Below are 14,799 nucleotides of genomic sequence, written 5' to 3'. Positions count from 1 at the left end.
TGGTTGGGTGTCATCCTGCAAACCAAAGTGCTGCTGGTTTGATTATTGGTCAGGGCACATGCCTGGGTTGCGGGTTCATCCCCAGCAGGGGAATGTGCAAGAAGCAACAGATCGATGTTTCTCTTTCACATCAATGTTTCTTTCCCTCTCTGTTCCTCTCTCTCTAGAATCAATAACAGAAAAAAAGCTATTAGCTTGATAAATGGAGGATATAAGCAAAGCCATTTATCCTGACTATCCAGCTGGTGTGAGATTTTGGCCTATAGTACACGTTAATTAAATAAAGAAACATTTGTGATTTTAAAAAAACTTATTTTTTTAATTTACTGATTAAATGACAAGTACTCTTGTCAGATTGTTCTTTGGCTTACTGTGAATTTTGAGAATTAGTTAACAATACAATCAGGCTACAGTTGTGTAATGCCAATATGGACATGATTTGAAGAGGCAGCGTCTGTTTTCCATCATGACTTTGTGGGTTGTTGTTGTTGTTGTTATTGTTTATGGGGGGGCTGCACCCTAATGAAGAGACTGGGTCTTTCAATTTGTCTATATAAAATAATTAAAATGAGTTTGTGGAGTCTTGCAAGGTCTGCACACAACTCAAAGGTACATTTAATGGTGCATTGCCTAGCCCCTGACACAGGCATGTGTCTTGATTAGATTTCTTTAATCGTTTGCTAGAAATGAGGAACATAAAGTCAGTTTGGGTTTTGATGGTGTCCATATGTTGAACACTTTTGAACTGGGTGATAATAATGCCTCTTGGGTATGGAACCAGCTCATCTGATAGATGAAGTTCAAAGTACGTTAATGCCCTGAAGTAATAAGGGGAGGAAAAACAGAAATGTGGCTTCTTTTTCTTTCTGCTTTGAACATAAAGGTGGCCAAAAGAACAGACTTTAAAAACTCTGTGAATTTTTTACATTTGGATTTGGTAACTGGATGTTTCTTCATTCTTTCTTCCCCTACCATGCTCTCACTCTCCACTCATCCTGTCCTAAAGCCCCGTACAGCAGGCACCCGCCTTCACTCTGTCCTGAGTGGTGATTGGAGGAGAGAGAGGGGCTGCCAGAGAGGTGAGCACTTCAGGGAAGCACAGGAAGGGGGCAGGAGTTAGCAGTGTGAGGAGAAAAAGCCGATGGCAAGGTTTTGTCCCTGGCTATGCTCTTACCCAACAGCAAAGTTCAAGCATCAAAGAGTGAAGCTCTTGGTCCTGGTAGGGTACCTGACAAGAGATCAGGGCCCTGCTACTCCCTGATTTAGCCACAGTTACCCCTTTGGAGGAGTAGTGGTTAACATTCTCCCTGAAATCTCATCACTTCTGTTGCACGAGGCAATTGGATAAAGTTGAACAGTATTGTAATGCAGTTCTTTCCAAATATGTGCTTTTTATTTTATCCTAAAAATCACCTCCCATCCATGAAATGATATACACAAACCCTTCTAGACATCAAACATCTTGTCCTCCAGGTGGCTAGAGACATCATGACCTTGACATTAAGATCTTGGTTTTCTGGTTAGTGCAAGCAATAGATAATCAGTAAACACAAATGTCTTTCAAAAAGCGAAAGTCATTAAACTTTGTAGTTTTACCAATAGGCACAATCTAAATTGTGAGATCCAGTGAACATGGAAATAAATTATATTATTCTCCCACTTTTAATTCATCCTAGTGGTTTTATAATAACACCTTGTTTTACTCACTTTGGTGTTACATTTTTTTTCTGAATGATTTTATCTTGGAGGAAAAATACCCTATGAGGAGGGCATAATATGTATGTCAGTATCCATCCCCATTATCGCTCCTGCTTCAGATCTGATCATGTCCAGTTTCTCATTTATTTATTCATTTATTCATACATCTCTTCAAGAACATTTTATAATAATTATAATAACAATTATAAATAGGTACAATTTCTAAGTCCCTAAATTGTACCACTGTGTTTTAAATTACAGAAGTAGAGATGAATCAGTCACAAATTCTGTTCTTAAAAAAAGTGATGTGTAATGTAGGAGACATCTGCATAAACAGTGGTATTGACCTGCATTTAATGAGAGATAACTAAGGAATTTAGGAACATAAAGAAGAAGTATTTAGCCCAGCCCCAGGATCCAGCAATTTTTTAGAGTGATACTTTTTAGGACTCCCACAGTGCTGGATTCAAAGTTTTACTATTTGGGAGTAAATAATGATTTGAAATACTGTCCTCTCATGGAACTTGCAGAACCTTGGGGAAAGAGACTGGTGAACAGGCAAGTAAACCTCTGTTCATTGGTGGGAGACTATATATATATATATATATATATATATCTTGCATTTGATCATACATCCAGCCCAGCTTTAAAACAGAGGGTTAAAAATTGCTCAGCAAAAAGGGAAAAATCCAAGCTCAGGCCCTGAGAATCTATAGGACTGTAGGTCAAGTTAAGAGGATGAGCAGAAGAACAAAAAGTTTATTGCAAGTCTCAGGCATTTTCAGCCAACTACTGTATGAAGTTACACTAGACTTTTTCCTGGCTGAAGTCTGAAATGTAAGGCAAAAACAGGCTGAACTGACAAACCAGTATGGCGATTGGGCAGATTACACATTATTTCAGGATGTTTCCACTGTATCATGAGAACAAAGACAACTCTAGAAGGTTTTCTTGAGCACTTATTTGGAGGTCCTAGCAGGGGAGCCATAGCTACTCATATACCCTTGACCTTAGACTGGTCCTCTTCTCTAGTTGGGAATATCGTCCTCTTCGACAGGGTGAGCAGCTTCGGGAGGGACCCACATGGATCAGTGAGGGAGGGAGAGGACACTCGCCTAGTCAGCCAGATCAGCCGAATCAACCCTGGAGACCAATGGGGTGACAGATGTCACAGACAGATTGCCCTCACATCCTATAGAGGGTTTTCTTAAAAGATGATTAACACAATCACTATTTACTAAAATACTTTGGGCTTTTATGGCTAAACTGGAGACCCCGGTTCTTCCTCAAGTTCATGCTTTGGTCCAACTCCCACAGCTTGTTCCTCATCTGTGGGCTCTTTGTGCCGCTTCTGCAGAGCAGTTTCTTTGCTGAAAATATCAGCGCATGACTATGAGGGTTTTCTCCCCCTCCAGCTTTGAAAGTTATTTTTCTGAGACATCTAAAGTAAAGAATCTAGCTCTATTTAAGAAATTAATTTCTTCTTCTCATTTATCATATGTATAGGTGGGCGAATGTCTTTTATAGATTGGTTTTAGATAGCTGCAGATGCCCTCTGAAGATATAGGGTAGAGTTACATGGTTTCCATGTTCCCAACCATATGGCAAGTTGAATGCCTTGGAAGATTGCTGGAGGCAGGGTACAAGGCTTCCCATTATTAACCATGTTTCTAAGCTTCTGCAAACATTATGCTTTAACATCTGCCCTGCATGCCTCTACTGAACATGTCCTGTTCTGTACAACTTGATAATATGCTTGAGTCACCTTGCTTTAAAATTCTGCCTCTCTCATCATCTCCACTCCTCAGGATATGACCTCTCCTTGAGGGGTGCCCTTTTAAATAGAAACCAACCAATCCAGACTCTACCTGCCACCCCTACCAAAACAAACAAACAAACAAACAAACAAACAACAACAACAGCCTTCTAAGGTTCTCAAACTCTAGACCACCATGAGTACATTTGCCCTGATTGCCTAAGGTCCAGGTGCCAGACAACCCCGGGACAACCCCTATGCCCCAGAGCCTGCTTAATTATTCAAACTAGCCAGTCTTAAATCTGCATAGTCTACTTGCCTCTTCATTCCCATGGAAAGCACACTAAAGGGGCTTGTCCACAGTCCACGTCTTTCCCTCTGCCTCATGACCTGCCTCAGTGACTGCCCACGTGGCCCCCTGATGGCGTGTCAAGCACTCCCTCTCTCGGGAATCTGAGTATGATCAACAACCTTTCTGACAGCAGTTGTCTGCTGATCCAATGGCTCACCAGACCTAAATAATAATAAAACCAATTAAAACATGCCGTCATGATGAAACTGTTCAGTGTGCTCAGGGCATAATTTGTCAAAGTGCTTTTACACATGGAACCTCCTTTGATCATTTCTCTAATCCTCCCAGTGAAGTGGTTCAGCTGCGACTCCTCCTCATTTTGCAAAAAAAAGAAAGGCACAAAACCATCAGTTAGTCCACAGTCACGTGGCGATGAGGCGGCAGAGCCAAAACCGGAAACCAGATGCCCCGATTTCATACAAGGCTCTGGGTAGTAAGCCAAGCCTGGCTGTTTCCTGAGGAGTCAGAGCAAATAGGAATTTTTGTATTATCAGCCCGTGAAATGGAAGCAAATTGGCATGCAGGGCCGTTTGAAATAGTGGCATGTCTAATTAATCAAAGTATGGTCTATATGTAATAAATCAACTTAATTGGATAACAAATGTTTCTAAGTAAATGTTTTTTCAAGACTCTATTAGTATTCAAACCAAAATAATTCATGTGTAATTAATATCATCCAGGCATATAAAATTATGATAAAAGGAATCCTTTAAAATGCTTGTTTTCAGAAATAGTTAAGCCCTTTCAGTGCAATCTTATTTCATTTCATAAGTAAAGCCTTTATTGTATAATATGAAGATGTACAAATTATACAAATGAATTTGTCCCTCATTCCTAATTAATGAAGAATTAAACAGGCCATTAGATATGACCAAATCCAAATTTCCCTTATTTTTACATAAAAAAGGAGGCCCAAGTTCACTGAACTCCTATTTTTAGTGGGTGTTAGATTTAGTACCAGGTGTGGTAGTTCGGATCTTTGCCTGTAAATCTTCATGCTCTCCTTTTGTTAGAACTTAACACTTTCACATTGTCTACGATGAGACTTTGATACAATCCTTTGGAGTGGGCAGAGCTCCATTTATGCTAAGCCTTACCATGTCAAGCAGAAATATAAGTCTGACAATTCTGGGCCAAAATGTCAATATATGTCTCATGTTTCTGTCTGCGCCCTCTTGCACTGCTGCCATTTGCTAAGAGAACACACCAGGAATAGCCACTGGCACAATAAGAACAATGGAAGACCCATGGAAGAGACCTGAATCCAAACTCCAAGCCTAGCAGGGCACCAGGCTGTGGACTTGAGAAAGAAAAGAACAGATATTTGTTGCTATAAGCCACTGGATTTTGGAGTGCTTTCTTCCAGGGCATTATTGTAACATTAGCTGACTTATATACCAGGCCATTACTTTTCTGTCATCTATTTCAAGGTTTATTTTTATGAATTCAGCTTCATTGTATATGGGGGGCCCAAATAAAACCAGAATTTATTTATAAAAATTATGTATTTATTCTTAAATGTTTAAACATCAGTCACCTTCGAAGTACTCTCCATTTGATGCAATACACCTATCAAGATCTTTTTCCCTTGCTCAAAACAGTTTTTTTCACATTTTTATTCTTGTTCAAATACAGTTGTCTCCATTTTCTGGCCACCACTCCTCCCACCCCCACCACCTCTGCTTCCCACCCTTGATCCTGCCCCCTTTGGTTTTGTCCATGTGTCCTTTATACATGTTCCTGAAAACATTCCTCCTTTTTTCCCTGTTTCCCCATCCTACCTCCCCTTTGGTTACTGTCGGTTTGTTCTTAATTTCATTGTCTCTGGTTCTATTTTGCTTGCTTATTGGAATCTAATCAACACATCAAAACAGTTTTTGAGCTCATTGGTTTTGATTCTGTGTAATGCTTCCGCCTTTTTTTGTTTCACCTCTCCCATGTCAAAACACATTTCCTTCGAGGGCTTTTTCATCCAGGGAAACAGCAACAAAAAAGTTGCTTGGGGTGAGATGGTTTGAATAAAGAGGGTGGGGCATAGGGGTCCTGCCATTTTCAGTCAAAAATTGCTGAACACTCAGGGCAGTATGGGCAAGTGTGCTCGTAAATCACCCACCATAAAATGGGCAAGAGCGTTGAAAGTCTTCAAAAGTACTTGGAGGGGTTTTTTGGTCTTGGGCCCCTCCTGGCCCAGGAGATTACAGTCCTCAGTGAAATTACAGTCCTCAGTGACAGGTGTGACAGTCCTTCTTCCTTGTTCTCTGAGTTCTCCTCAGTGATGCTGATGATGCAGCCCACAATGGCCCATTTATACTCAATGCCACTCTTTCCATAGCATGGTAAACAGGAAGTTCATGAGGAAGTTCATCCTCACCATGTTTGTGAGGATACTTCTGACACAGGACACTGATGGCCCGGACAACCACCACCTTGAATTCATCTGAGGTCTCTGAGATACAAGAGGAGATCTACTTTATGAGGTGGTTGATGCTGCTCTTGGTGCCAGTCTTGAGGAGGGTGGTGATGGCCAGTGTGGCAATGCTGAGATTGGAATTTGTGACTAGGTTCTCTAGGTTCAGATGACAGGCTGTCACTGCTTATGGATGCTTCATGGCAACCTTATTGAGGGTGCCACTCAACCTTATTGAGTGGCATTGTGTAGAGTAGCCTCAGGTGAGCTTCAGACAAGCCAAAGCACCAACACAGCCAGGGCTGGCTGTTAGGCACTGCAGCCCAGCAGACTGATGATGGCGGAGGTGGCCTTGGAGACCATCTCATGCTTGTGTGAGCAGCTCTCTATGGTGTCCAACAGTGGGCTGTCATGGCTGTTGTCCTCTTCCTCCAGCTGCTAGGTGGCCCCTTGGATCATCATGCAAATGGACTTGAGGCCAGGTTGAGTGAACTTGCTAATCATCTTATTGACAGCCAGGCAGTCATTCCAAAGCACATGGTGCAAGATATTGAACCATCACATTACATTCAATAGACATAGCATGGTGCTATCAGTGACCTGGCAGAAGGCTCTCATGGCCAGGCCCCAGGAATTATCTTTTTCCCAGTCATGTCCTTTGTCAGGCTACCGGTGATGATGATGACATCCTCTGAGATATAGGGCATTTCCCTGACACTCAAGTAGCATATCCAACGGATGGTGGGATCGTTGGACTTAAAGTTTGGCCATGGCAAAAAAGGCCTCAGTTGCTTCAGTGGTCCCCAGGTGCTCCCCTGGTTTCTGAGGTAAGCAGCGGTCCCCAACCTTTTTGGTACCAGGTACCAGTTTTGTGGAAGACAATTTTTCCATGGACCAGGATCAGGGGGATGGTTTCAGGATGATTCAAGTGCATTACATTGAAGTTCACATCCTGCTGTGTAGCCCAGTTCCTAACAGGCCTGACCTGGTACTAGTCCATGGCCCAGAGGTTGGAGATCCCTGAGGTAAAGTATCTTGGTGAGAATGTGGACACACTTCAGAGGGTTGTTGGAAATTTCATTAAATAAACAGATACTTCAGTACCTAGAGTACTGAACTTTTCTCAAGTTGCTGGAATGGGATGGAGCCTCCACACGATTCTTTATCTTCCTTGTTGAATTTCTTCACCATGGTGGCATTGGCAGGGGCACAGAGCAGCAGTCTGGTACTGGACTGGTGTGGCTACCAGGAGTTAAAATAGATAAAAATAATATTGAGGGTTAGCTATTAGGGTACCATGGTAGCTGGAAGGGTATTAGATGAAAGGAGATGATAAGGTGACCCAGAGATTAGCAAGAGGAAGATACCACTACCATCCATAGGTCTGATCAGACACTGAAAGGAGAAAGGTTACCAGACTCTAGAACCTGGAGCCACCTGCAAGAGGTGGAAGCTAGGAAGATGGTGATGTTATGAGACAGCTGGGGTCACAAAGAAAATACAGAGACTCTTTGATTGGCCACCAGCAACTACAGAGAAGAAACTAAATTATTTCCACTTCTTCCTAGTCTTCAATCTCCCACCAGTGCTACCTAGGGCAAAAGCTGACCTGAAGCAAAAGTTTACAAAGGTGTCCAGGAAATAGAATTTGGAAGGGCCCATGGTCTACTATGAACAGCAGAGCTGAGCAGGGTAGAGTTAAAAATCTTGTATCTTTATGTAGGCAAACAGCAGGTACAGAGCCTTCCTAGATTGCAAACACCTAAGAGAAGCAAATTTTAATGGTGTTGCTTGTGAGCAATGCCTGGTTTTACTGGGAATCAGGTTAGGTGGCCTGATGAGGTGGCAGGAGTGACTGCTGGGGTGGTGGGGAGTGGAGTGATAAAGAGACACTGCATCAGGATGTATAGTCTGTCTGAAAACAAATTTTGAGTTTATAGGCTGTACTGCTCTTTTTCAACAAGCCCTGTACCTGAGTCCTATGACTGATTCGAGGGTGTTTATCTCTAGAAAATCTTAATAATCTCTTCTCTACCTTCCTCCCCCCTTAACAAAAAAACAAGCAAATAATATATGTGTGTGTACACACAAAGTCATTACAATCAGTGGCGCACACAGTCGCGGCAGGGGGCCTGGCACCAGTCTCTCCGGCTGTATCTGATCAATGAAGGAGGCATGAGGCCCATCACTGGTCCTGCGTGTTTAGCAGCTTCTCCGAAGCTGGAATCCAGTGTACAAAGATCATGCTAGCCAGGGGCACAGGGATGGAATGGAAAAGTACTCCTGAAAATTTGTCTAATTTCTTTCAGATGTCTCCCATCGGCCTGCTTGTTGGCATGTTTTCTCCTGTTTTCCATTTAGTACCTTTTATAGCCACATCTTCAAATATGAGTGAAAAAAAACCTTAAAAAGGACGTCACCAATCCATATTCATACATATGCATGTAGGGTATACAAACTTAACCACGCATAAAATGTAATAGTATATAAATATATACATATATGTGCTTTTAAGAAAAAAAAACTGATTACTTTTAACCTAATTAACTTTGATTTTTCTGTCTTGTTTATCGGTGCTTACAGAAGGAAACAATAATAAATCATTTATAAAAATGGCCCAATCCTTTCTATTGGGAAATGTAGCCAGCCAGACTTTCTCATAAATTGTTTAGAATAATGTGAATCTACAGTAATTTTTCTCGGATATGTGTGTTTAAAGGAAGAAAACAACAACCACAAGCTTTGAAAGAGGATTTCATTGGATGGTGGTAGATAGGATTTACCAGGAGAGGAGGAAGGGGACATGTTGGGAAAATGTGTGTATTTTAACGAACAATGATGTATGTTTCTTCCTTGTTTCCTTGCTAAAGAACACAGATTCTGTCGCTAGGAAAACAAAACAAAAGCTAGCCCAGAGGCTAGAAAGGACCAACAAAAATACTGATAGCTGTAAGTAGGTAAGTAAATAAATCCTTTTTTTGTCTCTCTGGGCTTTCCATAAGCCTCTCTCTTGTGGTGGTGGGGGGTGGCAGTTTTGGGGAAGGGTGCTTAGGCAGTACCAATGCTGAGTCTCCAAGCCAAATGTTCTGAAACTGCCTCTCACTCATCAACTGAAAAAGAAACAACCTTCCAGCCCTGGCCCTTGGGAAGTGCCTCCTCTTGGAAAAGATTTATCCAGAACTCATTATTAAAACATGAGTTGCTCTTCCTTCTAACTAAATCAATTGTTCAAATTAAAAATGCAAGGAGTATGTTTAACTTACCTGAGAGAAACAACTGTCCTACAGGATATAAAACATACTTAAAAAATTCAAAACGATGCCATGCCAATTCAGTATCATTCATTTCAGCTCAGGGCTTGTGGGTCTCTTTTGTACCTTAGCTTTATTATCACACTAGGCAATTTGCAAACATCTTCATTATTACATTAAAGTTGTTCATTATACATTTCTGTTGGATAATGAGGCTTGCCCCATTACAGGGTATCATCCGCATTTTTTTTAAATCATGAAAAACATTACATGCCATTAAATATCCTTTCACAAACTCATACTGAGCACTGAATATTCTGTTCAATTAACACAGCTCATTTTATTGAACTGATGACCTAATGTTGAAGATTTAAATGATTTCTTTTTCTCCATTACAAACAATGTTGTGATGATGTAAACATTCTAATAAGAAAAATCTCAAAATATTATTATGATTAGTTCTTCACAAATATTCCAAAGTACCATTACTGGGTCAATATGCATGCATATTTGTCTTTCAATACACATTTACAGCTGACATCTAGAAAAGTTGCAGATTTTTTTTCAAATTCACTCTTATTTACTTTTCAATAAGTATAAATCCTTGAAGGATATAGCATTGCATGAATTCTGTGCCCAATGGCCTTAGCAAGAAGGTTGCTTCAGAATTTGGCACGAGCCCTGTCATGGTTTCCTGAGTAGGAGTTACCTTCCCAGGTGACTTTGGTTTTGTTTGGTTTGTCACCTGGCAACACTGTGTTGTTCTTTGGTTTGGACACATTAGTCTATCTCTTGTCTAAATTGAATTCAGTTTCATCTTGAGCATAAACACCTTTAATTTTAAGAAGAGCTGTGTGCTCCCTCTGGTTCTGGAGACCCCATGTATAGCTGGCAAAAATGGCCTTGGACCACTGCAGTCCAGATGTATTTGTTGTTACAAAGTCCTGTTGCCAACAGCCTCCACAGGCTTCAGGACAGTGGAAAGAGCTGCATGGATTTTCATTCCTGTTAATGGTAGAAAAGTGCTCATTTATTAGCTCCATCTTTACCAACTGTGAGAGCCAGTTGTCATTTATTATTTTAATCTTATTTTGAATATGCATCTTGATTTCTACTGAAATATAACTTTTATATTAATTTAATCATCATCTCTGTGTACTGACTAATGAGCTCTTATTCATATTCTTCAGCAGTAACACTAACGTAAATTCGGAACCTGTGATCAGGGTTTGGGTTGTAGAGGTAAAGGAGGTAGGTGAGGACCATGTTTATAAGAATCTGACAGTTAATCAGCAAATAGTGTGCTATCACAAGGGCCTTGGAAGACTTAAAAGGCTGGAATGATAAGGGAATTGAGAGGGACAGGGAAGGGCCCACTAAGGGCCCCTACTATTAGTTCATGTCCATGGAACATGTAAGTTCTTTGGCTCCTCCATTTCCTATACTATTCTTAACCTCGCCCTGTCTATTTTGTGCCTACCTATTATGCTTCTTATTCATTGTACCTTTTCCCCTATTTTCCTCCTCCCCCTCCCCACTGATAACCTTCCATGTGCTCTCCATTTCTGTGATTCTGTTCCTGTTGTAGTTGTTTTCTTAGTTTTTGGTTTTTGGATTCAGTTGTTTTCATTTGAAAATTCAAAAAAAAGGAAAGCTTGAATTCTGGTACCTCTTTCTTCTTTAACATTTCTTGGTGCATGGTGGTTGCCAACTTGGGACACAAGCATTTTTTTTTTTTACCTAGAAAGTGTTGTTTGGGCAACTGTTTAATCATTGCCTCAAATCTGTTCTGGTGTGCCTTGCTGAAACTCTTGCAGGTTATGGGAGATCCTGCATCTGCCATTCACATATTTCATCTCTTCTCTAACCATGGTCAAGGTTGTCACTTGACAGAATTATAAATTATTCTATATTATCTAGATGCTCTTCACTGCTTCTTAATTTGACAAATAAAATTATATTTCTCTGCAATTTTCATGATCTCAGATTATTCCTCCTTTAGAATTGCTTACGCTGTTCTTAGTTACTCTACCCTCTTGAATCATCTTATAAACATATAAAAACTATAAAATGTATAAAATACATGTTAAATTTTCCTCTTACTAGCTTTAAGAAATATTTGTCTGACTATTTCTCCAACTCTTTAGTCAGTTTTCCCTTAAATTGTTGTATCATTTTGCAGGCATTTTTATTTTTCTCTCTTTTTCCGAAGGGGTGATTATTCTAATGAAGTCTCCATGCTCTGCCAGCCAACTTTTTGCTGCGCCCACATGTGTTTAGGACCTATTTTACAGCACTTACTTTATACTTGCTGTTACCACAGGATCCAGACAGAAGCTCTTGGCTTAATGGAGTAGATTCCTGAGAAAGATGCATTCCAGCCCTTGTTTCTTAGCCAATGCAGACATCAGCTCATAGCAGAAGAGGCCTGGTCTTGATGATTCGGTATTCTCTCTGTCATCCCCTTGATGATTATTCCCTCTGGGAAGAAGTTCTTCTACAAAGGTAGAACTTTCTGTTAATTACAAGGCAGTATTTCCATGGAAGCCTAGCTTCCTAGCTACCGTATTTTGCCATGTACAACACACACTTTTTTTGTCCCAATTTTTGAGAGAAAATAAGGATGCACATTATGCATGGGTATAATTATTACATACCATAGGTATAATAATGGGCACAATAATCCCATGTGTAATGTGCACAAAAATGTGGGTGCACATCATACATGGCAAAATATGGTAGTTTTCTGCTAGCTGATTGGGATAACACTATTGTCTGCTTTCCCTTTCCAAATTAAAGGTGTCAGTGAGGTTGTAACATAATTCTTCCTAATTAATTACTAAGTACACTGATCTTTAATAGAAGAGAAATATGAATTCTTTGGGCATTTTATCAAGCAGAAATTCCTCAAATTTTTACACAAGAATGACATTACCTTCTAGGGATGTTTTAGACAATTTTTCCCCCTCATTTTTCCCATACTTATGGTCAATTGCATAGAAATTATAGAAACAATGATATCGATGTTTGGTAAATGTTGCCAGGATATACCAAAGTCTACAATCTATTAACAGATAATTATATTTCTTGAAATAAACATCAAGCTTTTCAATAATTCTAACAGGGTGATGCCCTGAGGTAGTCTGAATTTATGAAAGTTGATAATAAGACCTTTTTCATCTATTATTAATAGCAATTCCTGGACAGTAATAACTTTATAGATGAAAGAATAATAGATTCAATCAGCCCACACTTATTAAATAGTTATGGTATGCCTTACTGAGGGCAAGTTGTAAGGAATCCAAATATACATTATATTATAGTATATAGGTATATATCAGAGTATATAGTATAATCCAAATATAGTGTGTGTATATATAATACAAAATCATAAGTTTTTCCTGAAATTCATTAATTATCTAGTTACAGTAAGTAATATTTTAATGAAATAATTTATAGATAATAGTATATTATCCAATGTTGAAATTATTTGATTTGTAGAATGTGTACATTAGGGTGTGAATGTAGCAAGTAGTAAATAATTGGGAAAAGGGGAACTTAAGCTATACCTTAAAGGAATAGTAAGATACAAATAGGTTAGAACAGAAGAAAAATTATACCTTTTGGAAAGTGTAATTATAATAATAATTATTATTGCAGCTGACACCATCACAACTCGATATTTCCTGAGTACTTTACTGGCATCATTTTACTTAATCCTCTGAACCATTTCTGAGCTAACAGTAGTCCTAATTCACAGTGAAGAAACTGAGGCTCACAGAATGATGAGGTCTGGATTTGAATGCAGACTGGTGAGTATTCAAATCGAGACAACTAAGCTTCCAACGTATATTTTAACTGTTACTTATTATTCCACAGGACTAAATAGTAATTGTTGAGAGTAAATATAATGTATGTTTGGAATAATGATGAATTCAGTGTAAAGATGAAAGTAGTAAGTCACCCACAGAAGAATCTTTCAAAGCATCATTGTATCAACAGCACCTGAACTTAAAAAGACGTGAATGTCATTCACATCCATAGGAGACAGTCTAAATAGGCAGTTTACCAAGTATTTTAAATTATTAATATACCATTTTCCTTTACATCTTACCTCTCAGAAGATTTCCACTGCCTTTCTTGTATGGGGTAAGTATAACAGAGACCTGAAAAACATACAGAAAGTGTCCGGAGTAACTCCTGGGAAAACAGCATTGGCCTGGGTTTGGGGAACTGGAAAAAATGAGAAGCTGTAATTGAGAGCGTCTTGTATACATTTGAACCGAACTTTTTTGGCATTTACTGAGTTCTGAGACCAAAGGGAATTGGAAAGGATTTATTTTTATGGCTCTTTTCTTCCTAATGGTTTAGAATTACTTTTACATTTTATGATGAGTTCTTGAACGCTACCTGGAGAGACTGAGCCAGGCCTCTGTTCTCAGGAAGGCTTCGAATTCCACTACTTCTATGTAGAGAGTGGAAAAAGTAGAGAGTGTTTCATAAGTCATCTCTGACTCCCAGAAGACATGGCACAAGATATCAATATTTTTTTCAACTGGTTCTTATGACTCCTGCATGATCTTTCTGAGTCTTCCCTCCTCCACTCTTAGCTCTAATCTGGCTGGTTTAGGTTTTCTCTGATTTATGCTTACAGATTCTCAATTCATTGCCACTATCTCAGAGTGTGCATATGTGCACCCATCTTGGAGAAGGGTAAATCTCCACAATTTTGAAAGATGTTTTCGTGAGAGACATGCTCTTGACAGCATCCCTTACACATAAAGATAGAATATCTGCTAGACATTGCTAAAATTATTACATAATTATTATTTAATGAAATATTAGTAGTGCTAAGTCTATTGTCTCTAGTCCTTTTCTCTGTTCCCTTTCTTAGATGTCCCCATGCAAGTTTCCCATGTTTGTATTTACTCTTTATTAGGCTAAGGATATTAGGCTAAGGTGCGCAGATTCTAATCTAATGCAAGATGGCTTTTAGTTGGCATCAACATTTAAAATGGTAGAAATCTTATTTCCTTCCAGAGTTTCTTCAAGACCATGTCTGGTTTGGGGATCCCCAGTCAATCCCCCTGTCCCTGGTGTGTTTATTGCTCCTTTTCTATAGGCATCCTAATATTTGTGAGTCTTACATTGGTCCCTTAATTCAAGAATCAAAAAGGCACACTTCTTCCACTCCTTGGCTTCTTAATCTATGTTAAACTAACCTCTGGTTTGTCCCTATGCTATGTGTCTCTCTGTCCCTGACTACTGACATTTTTCTTCTCTGCTCCTACTCATATTTTTCCATTTGGGTTGGCTTTTATGCACATGTTCTGTT

The 14,799-nt window shown here is 39.5% G+C and overlaps 1 pseudogene; it reads right to left on the bottom strand.

The window, feature by feature from the left end:
• Nucleotides 1–2,959: 2,959 nt before the first annotated feature.
• Nucleotides 2,960–7,404, bottom strand: LOC119063642 (coatomer subunit gamma-1-like; annotated as a pseudogene).
• Nucleotides 7,405–14,799: the final 7,395 nt, after the last annotated feature.

The sequence above is a fragment of the Artibeus jamaicensis genome, unplaced genomic scaffold, assembly GCF_021234435.1.
Source record: "Artibeus jamaicensis isolate MK-2021 breed Jamaican fruit bat unplaced genomic scaffold, CSHL_Jam_final contig_354, whole genome shotgun sequence".
NCBI lineage: Eukaryota > Metazoa > Chordata > Mammalia > Chiroptera > Phyllostomidae > Artibeus > Artibeus jamaicensis.
This window is presented reverse-complemented; position numbering and strand designations above follow the sequence as displayed.